General features: G+C 39.7%; 1 protein-coding gene across 9 annotated transcripts in view; it reads right to left on the bottom strand.

Moving 5' to 3' along the window:
• Positions 1 to 16,371, bottom strand: part of STAG2 (stromal antigen 2) — a 156,890-nt gene that overhangs the window by 111,110 nt on the left and 29,409 nt on the right. Inside the window, exon 1 of one of the 9 annotated variants that reach the window (XM_055121432.1) lies at positions 13,813 to 13,890. The exons of the other annotated variants lie outside the window; for them this stretch is intronic. The gene's annotated coding sequence lies outside the window, so the exon portion shown is untranslated. Of the gene's footprint in view, positions 1 to 13,812; positions 13,891 to 16,371 lie in introns of those variants that run through there. 9 annotated transcript variants of the gene reach the window in all.

Consider the following 16,371-nt stretch of genomic DNA (forward strand, 5'->3'; position numbering starts at 1 on the left):
AATCGCATTGTTTTCCAGAAAGAATGGACCAGTCAACATTCCCACCAGCAGTGAATGGGAGTCTCATTCTCCCGCATCCATGCCATAACTGGTTATTCTTTCCTAATGCATATATCCTCTGACCTTTGCTGTCTTGTATAACCTTTTTCAGGCTGAAGTCTGATACTAGTATAGCCACCCCAGCTTTTTTGAAGTTGTTTGCTTTAAGAATTGCCTCCCAACCTTTGAGTCTTTGTGCAGTGCACTATTCAAATGTGTTTCTTACAGGCAGCAGACTGTTGGGTTCAACTTTCTAATCTATCCTACCACTCCATGTCTCTTAACCGATGCATTTAGCCCATTGATATTGAGAGATTGTTCCCACAGAGTTTTGTGCCATCTTTCTGCAGAACTTTGGTATATCTATGGGGTTCATGCTGTCTTAAAGTATCCCCATTAGTTCTTCTTTTAAATATGGTTTTTGAGTCTATGAAGTTTCTGAGTTGTTTATCCATTAAGTTATCATTCCTTGAAATCTGAATGAGAGTCAGGCTGGGTAAATAAAGTATTCTTGGTAAGGCATTAATTTCCTTGTATTTCTTTTACTATATCCCACCACTGTCTTCAGACCCCAAGGGTTTTGTCTGGTAAATATGCGGTAAACCTTAAAGATGCTCCTTTTAAGATAATTACCTTCTTTGATCTTCCTTCTTTTACTAGTCTTATCTCTATCTCAGATTTTCATTATTATGATTAGTAGGTGTCTTGGAGTATTTTTATTTGGAACTCTCTTAGCTGGTATTCTTCAGGGCCTCCTAGATGTGAGTGCATGCACTCTCCAGATCTTGGAATGTCTCAGCAACGACGTCTTTGACTGTTGCTTCTTCATCAGGGTTGCCTCTGGGACCCCAGTGATTCTTATTTTGTTCTCCTTGAACTCATCCCAAAGATTGATTATCAGCTGTATGTTTGAGATTTTTTTACCACCTTCTGCAATTCTTTAGAGATTATCTGCACCTCATCTTGGTGCTCACTGATTCTAGCCTCAGCAGCTGTTACTGAGGGCTGAAGCCCATAGTGAGTTTTTCATTTCACCTACCAAGTTCTTCAGTTGCGTCATTTGTTTGTAGTTTCTTCAGTTCTGCTCTAATATCCTCTTGAGTTTTATTGGTGGTTCACTGCATTGTTTCTTTGAGCTTTTTAAATAGCCTCAACAAATCCTCTCTAAAGTCCTTATCAGTGATATTATACAGTTTATTAATACTGGTTGAGTCTTCCTGGCAATCATCTTCACTAACTAATTCTGGTGGGGTTCTGCATGGCTTTCCCATTTGGCTTTTGCAATCTAGAGGGTTTCTTGTGTGCCTTGGTGACTAAGGTTAGGATGTTGCTGCATGCTCACAGTGAAATATAAAGAGGTGAAGAAATAAACAGCTATATGCTTCACGGGCCAGGTGGGGGGAGCATAATGTGGGGAACAAAATGGTGATCCTGAGTAACAATCAGTGCCCCAGCGTCACAGTTGTGATGAATTACTCCATTTACTGGGACCAGGATGGGAGGAGCCTAGATGGGGTGGCTAGCAGCCTTCACCTCCTCTTCCACTTTGCTGTCAGAGGGAATCCTAACATGGGTACAAAATGACTACAAGGAATCACCAAAGCAATTTTGAGAAAGAATAAGTTTAGAAGGATGAAAAGTATTTTATACCAAGACTTGCTCTAAAGCTACAGTGATCAAAGAATTTTGAATGGTGATCAACAAAGTCAAAGAAAGAGAGATATGAAATAGACCCATACCCTTATGTTTACTTAGCTTTTTACAAAGCTGTCAGCGCAATTTAATTAAGAAATGGTGCTGGAACAACTGGATATCCATATGTAAAAAAATCTCATGGCATAAGGTACATTGAAAACAAGGTCGGCAAAACCCTCCACGATATTAAAGATAAAGGTATCTTCAAAGATGACATGCAACAGGCCAACCAAGTGGAAACAGAGATCAACAAATGGGACTACATTAAACTAAAAAGCTTCTGCACCGCAAAAGATACAGTGACCAGAATACAAAGACAATCTACAGAATAGGAAAGGATACTTACACAATACCCATCAGATAAGGGGTTGATATCAATGGTATATAAAGCACTGGTTGAACTCTACAAGAAGAAAACATCCAACCCCATCAGAAAATGGGGCAAAGAAATGAGCAGAAACTTTCCCAAGGAAGAGATACGAATGGCCAAAAGACACATGAAAAAGTGCTCTACATCACTAATCATCAGGGAGATGCAGATCAAAACAACCATGAGATACTACCTCACACCACAGAGACTAGCACACATCCAAAAGAACAAAAGCAACCACTGTTGGAGAGGATGTGGGGAGAAAGGGACCCTTCTACACTGCTGGTGGGAATGCCGACTGGTTCAGCCCTTTTGGAAAACAATATGGACAATTCTCAAAAAATTAGAAATTGAGCTCCCATTTGACCCAGCAATACCACTGCTGGGAATATATCCCAGAGAAGCAAAAAAGTATAGTCGAAATGACATCTGGACTTATATGTTCATCGCAGCACTGTTTACAATAGCCAGAATCTGGAAAAAACCCGAGTGCCCTAGAACAGATGACTGGTTGAAGAAACTTTGGTACATCTATACAATGGAATACTATGCAGCTGTTAGAAAAAATGAGGTCATGAATTTTGCATATAAATGGATCAGCATGGAAAGTATCATGCTAAGTGAAATGAGTCAGAAAGAGAGAGATAGACATAGAAAGATTGCACTCATCTGTGGAATATAGAATAACAGAGTAGGAGACTAACACCCAAGAATAGTAGAAATAAGTTCCAGGAGGTTGACTCCATGGCTTGGAAGCTGGCCTCACAGTCTGGGGAGAGGGCAACTCAGATAGAGAAGGGAACACCAAGTAAAATGTGGTCGGAGGCCATGCGGGGGAAGGGTGATGCGTGCTGAATGTAGACTAGAGACTGAACACAATGGCCACTCAACACCTTTATTGCAAACCACAACACCTTATTAGAGAGAGAGCAAAAGGGAATACCCTGCCACAGTGGCAGGGTGGGGTGGGGGGAGATGGGATTGGGGAGGGTGGGAGGGATGCTGGGTTTATTTGTGGTGGAGAATGGGCACTGGTGAAGGGATGGGTTCTCGAACTTTGTATGAGGGAAACATGAGCACAAAAATGTATAAATCTGTAACTGTACCCTCATGGTGATTCACTAATTAAAAATAAATAAATTACTAAAAAAATCTCATGACATATATATAAATTAACTCAAACACTTGGTTCAAATGTAAAAAACCATAAAATTTCTCAGCAGCTTTTTAAAAAATTTATTTTTAAATGGATCACTGTGAGGTACAGTTACAGACTTACAAACTTTGGTGCTTATGTTTCAGTCATACAACAATCTAGTACCCATCCCTTCACCAGTGCCTATTCTCCACCACCAATGATCCCAGTATCCCTCTCACCACCCACACCCCACCTCTGTGGCTCTCTCTCTCCTTTTGGGTGTTGCAGCTTGCAATATAGGTGCTGAGTGGCCATCATGTTCGGTCTATAGTCTACTTTAAGCCCCCCGCATCTCCCATCCCGAGAGGGCCCTCCAAGCACCCTTTACTTGGTAGTCCCTACTCTGATCTGCCTTTTCCCCCAGCATGTGCGGACGGCTTCCAAGCCGAGGAGCAATTCATTCTCCTGGTACTCATCTCTACTATTCTTGGGTGTTAGCCTCCCATTCTGTTATTTTATATTCCACAAATGAGTACAACCTTTCTATGTCTGTCCCTCTCTTTCTGACTTGTTTCACTTAACATGATACTTTCCATGTTGGTCCACCTATATGCAAATTCATGACTTCATCTTCTCTAGACATCCATACATAAAACATCTATACATCAATACATCTGCATAGTATTCCACTGTGTAGATGTATCAAAGTTTCTTTAACCAATCATCTGTTCTCAGGGTTTTTTCCAGATTCTGGCTTTTGTAAACAGTTCAGCAGCCTTTTTTTTTTAACTTTTGGGTCACACAATGCACCTGGGTTACTCCTGGCTCTGCACTCAGGAATTACTCCTGGTGGTGCTAGGGGGACCATATGGGATGCTGGGAATCGAACCTGGGTCGGCCGCGTGCAAGGCAAACGCCCTACCCGCTGTGCTATCGCTCCAGCCCCACTTTTTTTGTAATCACGAAAAGGTATAAGCCCCACCACCATCTGTCTCTCAAACTTCAGATTTGTAAGATTAGCCATTCCTGGACTAGTTCACTATACTCTCTGCTCATCTGATGCACTACCTAACTTTATTCTGACATGTTTTTATGATCTACACATGTAACATGTCTGCATGGTATGCTAAAGCAACCATACAATATTTGCAAGACTTACCAAAATACTAAAAGTAATATCATCAAATGGGTTCTACAATACATCATGAGCTTTTCCTAAGCACTCAACAGTGAACTTTTTTTTTCCGTTTCTGGGAAAATGTCCCTGAACACTCAACACTGAACTTGTTTTTGGGACAAAGTAAAAGTCATGGATCATATGCAGTGCCAAGAATCAAACTGGGGTTGTCTGATGCAAGGCAAGTGCTTTTACCCACGTACTATCACTCTGATCCTGAAAATTTTTAAGAGTCTTGCCCAGAGGCTAAGGAAATAGGTCAATGGACTACAGCACTTGTGCTGTATGCAGGAGCCCTGGCTGTATGCAGGATCCTCTGAGCACCACTAAACTGACCCAAAAACAGAGAAACAAAAAGCCTTGCCCAGGGTCTAGGGGATAGCACAGTGGCTTAGAATGCTTGCTTTTCACACATAAAATTGCAAATTTAATCCATGGTGCTGTCACATGCACCTCAGCATGGTCCCAAAAACTCCCTTTGGCAGTTCAGCAGTCCCTGGCACTCAAAGGGATTTATAGACATAGTACAGCCAAGTATGTGTGAGCATGATACTAAAGGAGTATGCCTCCCATTAAGCAATGTGGAACTGTGCAAGCACAGAAAACTAATGAGGAAATCCTTGGAGCACCACAGTCATGGATTTGTGAAACCCTAATAATCATAAACACAAGAAAAAGAGAAGGGAGGGGGGAGTCTTACCCAAAAATCACACAGATAGCAAGAAGCAAAAACTGGGGTTTGAAATTGTCCTCTCTAGTAGAGATAAGGGCCAGGAGGATCACCCCATGGCTTGGAAGCCGATCGATCTCATGTGCAGGGGGAAAAGGCAGGTGGGAGGGAGAAGAGACCACTAAGTAAACAATGGTTGGAGGGATAGCTTATGGTGGTAGATACTGCAGAAAGTAGACTTCGGACCAAACATGATGACTGCTTAGTGCCTATATTGTAAACCATAACACCCAAAAGGAGAAAAAGAGGGAATATATCTGTCACAGTGGCAGGGGGAGGGAAGAGGTGGGGTAGCGGGAGGGACACTGGGAACATTGGTGGTGGAGAAAGAGCAGTGGTGGAGGGATGGGTACTTGAACACAGTTTGAAATATAATCACAAAACAAGTTTGTAACTTATCTCAAGGTGATTCACTAAAATAAAAATTAAAAAAAATAAAAAATAAACTGTCCTCTCCATGTGTGCTTCACAGGCAGACAGGAATCTTTCTTGTTAAAATAATCCACATATCAGCTCTCAAAATGTAAATAAAATTATGCTCTTAAAGTATTCTGAATCAATTTCAAATGAGTGTTAGTTTTCTTTCATTTTAATTGAATGTCTAAAGCTATCAGGTTGAAACCCCTGAAATATCTCATACAACTTACTCGGTGCATGGAATAAGAACACTGTTTCCAGGTCTCAGGATATAGCTCAAAATGCTAAGTGCATAGTTTTCATGATGGAGTCCTGGGTTCAATCTCATAGCGCCACATGGCTCTGTGATCATCACCAGGAGCAAACCCTACACATGAAAGTGGTACTGGCACCAAGCATCAACATGTATGTCCAAAAAGCAAAAGCATTATGTTTCCAGGCCCAGAGCAATAGTGCAATGGCTTAGAGCACCAGTCTGGCAAGCATATAGCTACAAGTTGAACTTAATTCCCCAGCATACCACATATACCAATACATGATCCTGGCAGTTATGCTCTTTGAGCCTGGCAACTCAAAAATATGATAATTCCAGCACTGCAAGTGATTTCGCCCTACTTCAAAACTAGGCATGTTTAAGCACAAGAGACATGACCCTCAGAAAGTACAACTAAAACAATGTATGAATGACGGGGCCAGGAAGTGCAACATCTGGTGAACACATGGGTGAGTACCGGTGACCCCTGGCAAACACATGCACAAACACTGTCGTCTAAAAGAGAAACAAGTATAAACTTCGGTAAGCATTGGGTTATGTGCTAGCATGAAACCTGATGTATAACATCTAGTGAGGACCACAGCTAAAAAAAGAAAAAAGTACAAGCACCACAGTGGGTGTTTTTGCAACTCCAGTCATCACAAAAACCACATCAACAAAAACAACAGCAGCAGCAAAGGAGATAAAAAGGGAATAAAAGGCAAAGAAAACTGTAAAAATGTTTCCTTGCAATAATGTACACAAAATAATCTCAAGCATCCCAGTGAGCATCAGAAAATCCCCAACAACTATACTCCTTCCTATAAATCTTATTACAAAGCAAATGAGCATTTGTTGCCAATAACTAAAGTTAACTGAAGGAGACAGTAGGTCCACCATACTACCCTTAGATAATCACAAGTGCATAATGATCATATACAATGTTTGTTAAAGAGATGGTCATGTAGTTCAGCCATAGTGATTACCTTTCAAGTGTGAAAATCTTCATTCAATCCCCAGCACCATCAAGAATAAATGTTTGTTAAAATTGAAGACAGGATCAGAGAGAGCAGAGAGATAATATAAGTATTAAAACCTTGTCTTTTGGGGGAATGTTGGAAGGGGGCGTACCCTGCCATGCTCAAGTCACTCCTGATCTGCATTCTGGAATTATTCCTCATGGGTTTAGGGACCATATGTAATGCCAGGGACTGAACTCCCTAAGGAGTAAGCCAGGTGTGACTGAGAAACAAACAGAACAAAACAAAAAACAGTACACCCAAATTAAAGCAAAGCAAGATATAAATTTCTAAGGAAGTTAATTCCATATTAATTTTGATGCTCGCCACTGGGCTCTTCTTCCTTCCCATTTTTATCTCCTACAGAAAACACCAAGAGATGCCACCTCTGTAGAGTCAATAACCCAAGACAAAACTTAATTCAATTGGAAAACAAATGGGCCACAAACACATGAAAAATGCTCAACGTTGCTTAAAACTTAGGAAAATATAAACCAGTATCATATAAAAACCAATGAGATACCACCTCACACTGGTGAGAGGAAATGTTCAAGAGGATATAGAGAAAAAAAAATACTCTGGTACATTATGAATTGGATTACCTGCTATATAAAGCAGTATGGAGATTTCTTTTAAAAATAGAAATGCCTTGCCTGTATAATACCCTGAGTTCAATCCCTGGCACTGCAGAACAGAAAAAAATGAAATTTCGTATGATCCAGAAATACCAAGAGACATTTACTCCAAAGATATGATACACCAATCTGAAAGCACTGCAGTGTGCACAAGCACCACAACCAAAATACATGTAACCCCCAAGTGTGCAATAAGCCCAGTTATGGCAACACTCCTGGCTATGCCAACACCTCCAGTTACAGCAACACCAGGAGGGAAAGAGGAATGGGTAAAACAAATAGGCAAAGAAACATGGAATCATCCTAAATCATCATCAGAACTCAAGATGATGTTACTCAATGGATGCTTCCATACATGTGGAATATAAATTACTAAACCAAATGAACTGGGAAGAAACAACAAAACTAACACTTGGACTCAGTGAAAACTACTGTTTACCAATGAAAAAGGATATAGAGGAATAAGGAAAGTGGTTTTTGTTGGGAGCAGCGACAACTACACATACAGTGGTATAAAGCTAAACACCTAAAATGCAATAGTAATTAAAAACATTCCATGAACACTTCAATTTAAGGGCCAGATAGTACAGTGGTTAGGGTTCTTGCATTGCACACAGCCAACCTATACTGCACTCAATGTGATACCCCAACACTGCCAGGAATGATCCCTGAATGTTGAGCCAAGAATAAGTCCTGAGCACTGCAGGGTGTAGCCACAAAAAGTGCACTTTTAAAGTGTTTTAAAAAATACACGGTAACCTCCTTGGGCACTTGTTACGTTTTACCATCATTAAGCCTCTTCAAAATTATGATATTATAAAAAGACCAAAACCGATGCTTTTTTTATTACTGAAATTGAGCCTATGATTTAAGTTACAGCATAACTTGTATCATTATCTCATGAAAGGTGTAACAGGTACTCATTCCCATTTCTGCTTTTGCAGCCTGTACCCAATAACCACCCCCTCTTCTCATCCAAGAGTCATTCTTATAAGGGCCCATTAAAATACTAATTGGGAAGGACACTAGTTCCTGGAATCCTCCCAATCTTCCCACACACCCTAAATCCACTGCTGTCTGCTGTTTTCTGTATAAACCTAGCATTTATTTCCTCCTTTAAACATAAGTTATTTAAATAATCATAATATCCTGAACTTTCCAAGAAATTCTACTCCAGCACTTAATGAATTGCTTCTTTCAAATGCAACACATAGTCAAATGCACAAAACTATGAATTTCAACTTAAATAGTCTATAGTAGCACTTTAATGGCTATGATGATAGAGATAGGCACTATTTTCTTTTTTACTGTTTAAGATTTTTTAATTGAATCAATGTGGTATAGACTCTTACAAATCTGTTCAAGATTAGGTTTCAGTGATATAGTGTTCCAACACCCATTCCCTCCTATCACCCACACCCCCAGCCTGACTCTATAGCTACTTTTCTTCTCTCTCTCATCTCTTCTCTTCCCCTCTCTCCCTCCTCTCCCTCACTTTCTCTCATTCTCCCCCCTCCCCTCTCTCGCCCTCCCCCGTTCCCCCTCCCTGTCTCTCTACCTCTTTCCCTCCCTCCCTACCTCCTCTCTCTCCTTTTGGGCATTATGGTTTGCAACAGAGATAAGGAAAGTTTATCATGTATAGCCCTTTACCTACTTTTAACACAATTCTTGTCCAGTATGATCATTTCCAGCTGTTGCTGTCATACTTGTCTCTTTTCTACTTTCTTACCTACCCTCCACCCCACACATACCTGTGGTTAATCATAACCACTGACCAGTCATCCAAACCCCTTTTTTCCCTGGTTATGGATATTAACTTTCTACTGTATTTTTTATATACCATGAATGAATGCAGTCATTCTGTATCTGTCCCTCTCCTTCTGACTCATTTTACTCAGCATGATATTATCCATGTCCATCCATTTATAGGCAAATTTTATTACTTCACTGTTCCTAACAGCTGCATAGTATACCATTGTTTAAAGCACTCAGGTTGTTTCCAGATTCTGGTTATTGTGAGTAGTGCTGCAATGAACATAGTAGTGCAGATGGTGTTTCTGCTGTATGTTTTTGGGCCCCCCAGGGTATATTCCCAGACATGGTATTGCTGGGCCAAGTGGAAGCTCAATTTCAACTTGTTTGAGAAACGTCCATATTATTTTCCAAACAGACTGGCCCAGTCAGCATTCCCACCAACAATGAAGAAGAGTCTCTTTCTCCCACATCTGCCCCAGCAGTAATTGCTCTTATTCTTTTGGAGGTGACACGCACAATGTTCAAAATGTAATGCAGTAAATAAAAATGAAATAAAATGAACTCCATTTTATTTGAACACCTTATAGCTAAAGTTTTTAGGGGTGAAAAGTATAAATACCCAAAACTCTGTAACACATTCAACTCAAAATAAATATTCAGGGGGCTGGAGCAATAGCACAATAGGTAGGGTGTTTGCCTTGCACACTCGGCCAACTCGCATTCGAATCCCAGCATCCCACACGATCCCCTGAGCACTGCCAGGAGTAATTCCTGAGTGCAAAGCCAGGAGTAACCCCTGTGCATCGCGAGGTGTGACCCAAAAAGCAAAAGTAAATAAGTAAATAAATATTCAGTGCATAAAAGGGAGTGATAGCTACAAGTATATTAGACAAAGCATATAAAGCAAAACATCAAAGGCAGAATACAGGCAATGGGCAACCACTATACAATTAAGTATACTGAAAGTTTTTCCATCATAAAATATTCGGGGAATTAAAAAAATTAGAATTCCTGGAGCGCACAACCACAAGAGCAGCTGAGCGGACAACTAGTACTTTAAAGCTACTGATATACCAAGAGTGGCACACCACACTGGATGGGGTGTAAAGTAGAAGGCAACTGATCTTGATTAAAAAAAACTATATAAGAGCTGGAATGATAGTACAGCAGGCAGGGCATTTGCCCTGCATGAGGTGGACCCAGGTTCAATCCCTGGCATTCCATATAGTCCCCCAAGCATCGCCAGGCATTATTCCGGAGTGCAGAGCCAGAAGTAACCCCTAGCTTTGCTGGGTGTGACCCAAAAAAAAAAAAAACTATATAATAATATATATGTATATATGCATATATTAGCACACAAGGCTCAACCTGTAACAACATGTTAGTGATCTCTTATACAGGGGCTTAATAGCTCCAAGGTGAGAGCAACAACTTTTATCCACTTTCCTCTAAGGAAACCATTTTGAATCATTTTTATTGGATTATTCATAACAAGCAATACAAAATAAATTATTTAGTATCTACCTTTGGGGCGGGCTTGGGTGGTGGTGGGAAAATTCAAAATAATGTAGGTAGGGAGGCATAATGGTGGTGAGATTGGTGTTGAAATATTGAATGTAATAAATTATTGTGAACAACTTCATAAAAATAAATTTTTTAAATAAAATCTTTAAAAAAATATTAGGGGAGGCTATGATATAGTTCAACAGTAAAGCCCTTTTGTTGCATGTGAGGTACTGACACTGAAAAAACAAATAAAATGTTGGGAAGAAATAATTAAAAATTTAACTTAGAGAATACTGAAGAGGTCACAATTGTATTACAGTATAATAAAACTACACTGGGCATAAATATGCATAAAAGGTTCAAAGCACAGTAAGGTGACTGTTAACTGGGAAAGGAGCACCCATATATATAACTTCAAGTCAGGTGACCCTTCTAAATTTGAAAGAACATATTCTACTGTTGAGTATTACCAGAGTATTCTGGACATAAGAAACAACTCAAAGAAACTTGTAGGCAAAGGAAATAGTCTTGGGGGGGGTGAAAAAAATAACAGTCTTCTATGTTTAGGAAACTAAATGCAGTTAGACACCACTGCAATATATGGAAAGAATACTGCAATATGTGGGGAAAATGGGTTGGCTGGTTTCAAATTCCCTGAAATAAACTACTACCTCAATTGGAAAGTCTTGCTGATAATCACTACCTCTTTCTGTGTTCCATAAATAAATTTTCATCATTACAAAAATTATTCCTAATTTAAATGTATTTCTTTTGCACCCTTCATTTCTGGCCACAGCCATCAATGCTCAGGGCTAACTCGTGGATCTATGCTTAGAGAGCACATTTATGGTTCTGGTGGTCAAACCAAGGTTGTTCACATGCAAGTCAAGTTCTTCCTCAACTCCTGTACTATTTTCCAAGCCCAAACTTTAAGTCTGCAGACTCTACTGGGAATGTGACTCAAGTAAATAAATGCCTTGCATGCGGCAAGGCCCTGAGTTTAATCTTCCAGGACCATAAAACATAACTCTTGGTGACCCCATAGCACAACCAGGAAGTGGGTTCAGACCACAAATCACCTTAGGTATGACCCCTACAACAATATATTTTTAAAAAATTGTAGACTCTGGACAAAAACTGTATCTTAAATACAGTTCGCTCAAAAGACAATACGCATAAGGTACTTTCTATTAGGGAGAAAGAGGGAATGAGTAACACCCAGTGGCACTCAGAGGTTGCTCCCAGTGGTACTTGGAGCACCATGCGGTGCCCCCCAAGGACAGAAACTTGGATCAGACACATGCAAGGTAACTCAGTCCATAAAGTTTATTCTTTTGGCAATAAAATATGCCCTAAATCATACTCCTATGACCTTCCCACACAACAAAAAAAAGTCACGGCTAAGCTAATAAAGAAAATGATTACACAGTATTACTTTTTCTGGAAGAAAAACAGTTTTAATGATATGTATAAACTCAGAAAAATTCAGCATCTCTTAAAGCCATGGGACTAATTAAAAACAAAGTATATGCTTCTTTAAAACATACCGATATTGAGGTCAAGAATGACTCAGTAAATAGTATCCGCCTTGTGGATTAGGCCACAAAGTCAATCCCCAACCCACATGTAAAGTAAGATCAAAGACACTGTAGCTTGTGACCCCAGGTGCCATAACACAGAGTGTACTGTCTTGCATCACAGCCAACAGTGTGGGAGCACCTAGCCAGGTACGAGCACTACAACTAAAGTATAACAACTAGTGATCACTGTACCTAAGTGGGCAAGTACCACAGCCAAGGTATAAGACCATAATCAAATGTGCAAACAACACAAACAAGTGTGTCTGGAGGCAAGTCAACACAACAGGAGCAATGGAAATATGGAAAGCAACATAAGCAACCAATAAATAAAAGTTAGAGTAATACACATAAATATGAGAGGTTAGATGGATAATTCAGGGTAAAGGCCTTTGATTGAATGTGACAAACCCTAGTTCAATCTGCAATATATGATCAATCAAGGCACTGCAGCCATAAGCAACTCCATGGCACAAAGCTGGGAGAAGCTCCTGAGCACTGAGTGGGGCCCAAAATAAATAAGATACAATTATTTTTACTTAGAAATTTTCTAGAAGTTGGGAGTTGAAACACTGTATGACTAAAACCATGAACATCTTTTTAACTGTTTATCTCATGGGGATTTAATAAAAAAAGAAATACTATAAAGAAATTTTCTAGAAGAATACAAATTATCAGCAGCAGTTATACTTTGAAAACAGAGACTGGAGGGACTGGAATTTTTCACTTTATAACCCTTTTGAACTGAATTTTTACCACAGGAAAAGACAATTTTTTCTTTTACCTTTTTATTCCTGCCTCCCACCGAAGGGCATTTATGCAATAAAGTTCTTCCTTCTTGTGAAGTAGTTTCCTCTAAATATTTTTAATAGTTAAAAGACTTGCAGACCATGCCTCAAAATCGGTAAGTATTCTGAATACTGCATCTGTATAATACACAGCCATGCAATAAAGGGACATACTGTAGTGAATTACAGTAGTACACTGACATCCCAATGGTTTCACTTGAGACATTCCCTGAATTTTAATTTAAAACAAACAAGAGATCAGGGAATAGTTTCATGGCAAAAATCACCTGCTTTGCAAGCATCAGGCCACAAGTTTGATTTTTGATGTTGGTAACATGCAATGAGCACAGTCCAAACAACTCTGCTGTTTAGGACCCCCAGCACCACAATAGTGAGTAATCCCCTGGACATCACAGCCAACTATAATCAAGACCTTAAGTGAAGCTATACAGGCTTACTGGAGTGAAATGCCCAGTAAGAATATCTGAATACAACAACGCCTGAAGAGAGTAACAACCAGAAGGTGCATGAACAGCACTACTAAATGAATGTGACAACCACAGCCCAACATAAACACACCATAACCTAGTCGTGTGTGAGCACTACAACCAAGCATATGTGATGACAACAATGAAAACGGGAAAGGGAAAAGAAACTAAACAAATGAAAAATACAGGGATATGGAGCAATAGTACAGCAGGTAGGGTGCTTACCTTGCATGTGGCAGACCCAAAGTCGATCTCCAGCATCCCATATCATCTCCCGAGCCTGCAAGGGCTGATTCCTGAGTGCAGAGCAAGGAGTAAGCCCTGAGCACCACCCGGTATGGCCCCAAAACAAACAAATCAAAAAAAGAGAGATCGATAAAGAGACATGATCAATTTACAATATCCTTATCTGGATCACAACTGGCAGGAACTTAAAAAGCATTCTGGTAAATTCTCAAAGCACCAAGACCATCACACCATTTACCCAGGGAAATTCTAACAAGCTTCCTTATACATCAGATTATAAATGAGAAATGCAAGAATAAATGGTGCACTGTATCTTGTAGTACTCACAGATGAATGGAAAATGAGATGGACTCATACTAACACCTCAAACAGTTCTTTTTATGAATGCAATGAAACTAAAAAGAACCATACCATGAACTATACCAACCATAATATATATGAAATATCAGAAAGCAGAGGGCAGTAAAATATTTGCTTAGCTGACTGACAAGACAAGCTACAGAAAAGGCAATGGGCACAGAAGATTACAATGGCTCAAAGGGATTTACATCTGGGGCTTAAAGAATGCTTCTTTCCTGTCCTTCTACCCAAAAAGTAGAAGATTCATACAAACACATTGAGGCACAAATATATATGTATGTCTACTTCTTGTGGCTGTGATTCTCAAGAGTAACAACAGAATTAACACTAAAATTCCATGGTAAAGTGCAATGGGTTAAATAATATAAACTTTAGTAAAAGAAAAAAGTAAAAAGCCAGATGCTGAAATTATCAAAGTCTCCCCTCAGTATAGGAAACAATAAAATATCCTGCCTGGAGGTCAAATCACCTAAATGTTTTAAGGGCAATAGTTTGCCATGTATACTGCCTAGGAAGGGTATTACTACATTCCCTCTCTCTTCTTACTCTATTATACAAAATAACCTTTCAAAAATTGGGACCAGATAAAAAGAAAGACAGCTCAAAGGGCTAAGCACATGTTTGTTTTGCCACAAAGGAGACCCAGGATTCCATCTTCAGCAGCGCATGGACCCCCAAGACCTCTGGGAACAACCCACAGGCATGGCGCCAGCAGTAACCCTCATGCACTGCTACATGTGGCCCAACTCCCATGAAAAACACACTCAGAAAATACAGCACCCATAACCCTGATAAATCACTTCTGATGCTTTGCTCATACAGGTATGCATAAATACTCATGTCACTTTTTACCAAAAAACTATAGCCTCTTTTCTGTAATTATTTATAATGAAAGTTACTAACAGTTCACTATACCCCAGCAAATGTGATGTACCACTCTATTTATTCTTAACAGACTTACCCAATATTCCTTTTAGCACTACTTCCTATAAATTTTATCTTGAAGTATTCCACATATTTCATTATTATACCCAAATGTGGGGAATATTGACTAAAGACAATGCTCATGTTTATGATTTGCTAATTGTAAACTGGGGAGATAAAGTGACAGATGTTGGGGAAGATAATGGGTGGGTAAATTGGCTAAAGGGAGTCAATTGTATGGCGGTGGATGGAAGCTAGAGTTTTGGTGGTGGTCATAAGGTAATAAATAAAGATAACGTGAAACTGTACACCTGAAATTTATCCAGTTACCTAAAAAATGACAAAGGTGATACACCTAGGTGCCTAGCACCTGAGTAAGACTTATAAAATGATAGTAATAGCACCAAAAGGTAACATGAAAGGAATATACAGTACATGCCTTGCATAGGTGAAATCCCAAATTCAATCCCCAGCATGGCCTTGCCCCTCAAGCACCACCAGGGTGACCTGGTTTTTCCCAGCTTTGCTGGGCCCAGGCACCAACCTACTAGGCAGAGTATCACCAGGAGTAGCTCCTGGGATGGGGAGGTCCTATTTAAAAAAGAAATACCTGGGGCTGGAACAATAGCACAGCGGGTAGGGTGTTTGCCTTGCATGCGGTCGACCCGGGTTCAAGTCCCAGCATCACATATGGTCCCCCAAGCACCACCAGGAGTAATTCCTGAGTGCATGAGCCAGAAGTAATCCCTGTGCAATGCCAGGGGTGACCAAAAAAGCAAAAAAAAAATTAAAACTTAAAAAATTAAAAATACCTAAAACTTAAAATCTTACGAGTGAGTCCACTCGTAAGAGAGTAAGACACTTGCCCCTCATGTGGCCCAACATAGTCCTATCCCAAGCACTGCCTACAGTCCCTTAAGTATTGTCAGGAGTGATCCCTGAGCACAGAGGCAGGAATAGGTCCTAAGCAACGCTGGGTATGACCCAAGAACCAGAAGATAAATAAAATTTTATTAGTTGTTCAAATCAATTTTGTAAATGCTAGGATAAAATTACTGATATTTTTATAAATGCTTTCCACAATTTGTTTTTACTTCATTGGACCTTTTCTGTAACTAGAAAGAGGTGATCTTCAACTCTGACATTCTGCCAAATATCATTAATATCAAAGCACATTTAAAGTGTCAGAAACTTAACATAACATCTTAATTACTTTAAAGCAGGTGCTATCCACCCATTTTACAAAGGAGAAAA

The sequence above is a fragment of the Sorex araneus genome, chromosome X (genome assembly GCF_027595985.1).
Source record: "Sorex araneus isolate mSorAra2 chromosome X, mSorAra2.pri, whole genome shotgun sequence".
Taxonomy (NCBI): domain Eukaryota; kingdom Metazoa; phylum Chordata; class Mammalia; order Eulipotyphla; family Soricidae; genus Sorex; species Sorex araneus.